The sequence below is a fragment of the Octopus sinensis genome, linkage group LG7, assembly GCF_006345805.1.
Source record: "Octopus sinensis linkage group LG7, ASM634580v1, whole genome shotgun sequence".
In the NCBI taxonomy this organism is placed as follows: Eukaryota; Metazoa; Mollusca; class Cephalopoda; order Octopoda; family Octopodidae; genus Octopus; species Octopus sinensis.
The window spans coordinates 110098788-110101287 of record NC_043003.1 but is presented as its reverse complement, the minus strand read 5'-3'; positions in this window follow the sequence as shown (position 1 = coordinate 110101287).

Here is a 2500-nt window from a genome sequence, read left to right as displayed (position 1 = left end):
AATGTGTATTAGTAATAGGATGATAACTGTTGAAGAATTAGGGACTTTCTGTGTTTGTCATCCGGTCTTACACTCAGTACACGTTATGTCGTATGTTTATTAACCATACGTTTTCTTTTTGTATCAAATATTGGAAATTAACAAATACCGCAATTGTAAATATTGCCCGCCAAATCCACAAGTTTTCTATTTTCTTTCCGTATATTTTCACTGATTCCTTTCAGTTGAAAAGCACAGGCTCGAAATGTGAAAGACGTTTTCACTTTCCCGAGCGTCAAAATATTACACCTGCTTGTTGTTTACACACCCGTCTTCGTCTTTTGTTTTTGTATTTTTTTTGTAAATTCTCACTATATATATATATATATATATATATATATTATATATATATATATCTATATATATATATCTATAATCAAAATAAGCAACAAGAGTAGCTTCGGTAATTTGTTGCTTAATTTGATTATAATCACCCCATAGATTTATATGGATAACACCATACAAAATTCTGGTGCATGTAACTTAAGTACCATATTCATTTGAATCTATATATATACATATATATATATATATATATATATATATATATATATATATATTATATATATATATATATATTGGGAGAGTATGAGAGAGAGGTAGGCAGGCAGACAGACAGACAGATAGATAGATAGATAGATAGATAGATAGATAGAAGATAGATAGATAGATAGATAGAAGATAGATAGATAGAAGATAGATAGATAGATAGATAGATAGTAGATAGATAGATGATAGATAGATAGATAGATTGATTGATAAAGTCATGCATATGCTGATGAACATGCATGAATGCAAATATCCACTTTAATATACTTACACACAAATTAACAGTTTAACTTTGAAGTATATTGTAATATTTCGCGCAACAACTTTTCAGAATCTAATACAATGCGAAAAATGCGGAAAATATAATACATCGCTCATATATAGAAAAGGGTGAGAGTGTGAGTGAGAGAGAAATCCTTGAAATTCAACACACACATACATGTACATATTGTATACGGAAAGACAGTCTGACAGACTGTCAGAGATATAGCTAATATCATTTATCAGACTGTGGCTATTCTAAAACACCAGCTCATTCACCATACGTATTTCAATTTATTCTTATTTCCTTATTTTCGTCAGTTCTTTTTGTCGAATCACTAGGGTTGTGATAACGTAAACAAATCGAAACCGGTTTTCGAGCGGCGAGGGGCAAAACCAATGACGTATGCGTTCATTGACATGATTGTAAACTCTCACAGCATTGGTGTTCCTGAAGTTATATTAGTATTAACTAGGGCGGCGAGCTGGAAGAATCGTTAACACGCCGGGCAAAATGCGTAGACGTATTTCGTCTGCCGTTACGTTCTGAGTTCAAATTCCGCCGAGGTCGACTTTGCCTTTCATCCTTTCGGGGTCGATAAATTAAGTACCAGTTACGCACTGGGGTCGATGTAACCGACTTAAGCCCTGTGTCTGTCCTTTGTTTGTCCCCTCTGTGTTTAGCCCCCTATGAGCAATAAAGAAATATATATTAGTATTAATTAACATTTGGTTAGGTGACTTATAATTTCTGATCACTTATATGACTTGACATACAGCGGTTCTGTTCACAGTGCAGTTGAAAGTAAATATCAGATTTTTACGACAAACGTGCCATATTCAGAGGTAAATCTCCTTATCTACTTACAATCAAGTCTTAAAAAGTCATCGTTTCATTTACTTACATTTTGTGGGAAACGGTATTAAAAGCCAGTCCTGCGAAGTATTCCCTTCTCAATAAAGAAAAGAATTAGCATATCTACTTGTTACTCCTTTGTCATTTTTCCACATCAAATCGAGCTTAGATTCTACAAAATGTTAATTAGTGGTGTTATTTTTTGTTGTTCGTCATATCGAGCCGATTCGATAGGATGTCTGTCTACTGACAAAATGTTCGTTTCATGTTATTGGTTCAGTCTACATTGCTACTAGTTACAACTCACACTATAATCTGAAAAATTACTAAATATCTTAAATACAATTTTCTTAAAATCCCGAGTCTGTTACCATGTAACAAAATAATATCTACGATAAAAGTGCTAATTCTGTGATAATATTTTTAAAAATTCACCGACATTAAAGATGGAAATATGAAGACGATGGAGACGAATGACCTTTCACAAGATTTTCGAAACGTAGGATGGGAAGACAATGACTTATTGGGACAATCAAAAGAGCCAGTGTGCTTCTACAGATTCGGAGAAAGACACTTACGACTAAGTACGGAGATTAAATAGAAAGAGGTAGGAAAATCTGAATGTAGAGCACACGATGCCCTTCCAACAAGCATCCACAAGAAAATTATTTTATCAATCACAAACTAAGAAAATATTTGCTGAAATATCGGTTGCTCAGAAATTTTGAGAGAAAAGTTTTTGTTAGTTTTGTGTGCTGATGTCATATTACGTGTTTCATTTTTAGATGCATGGCT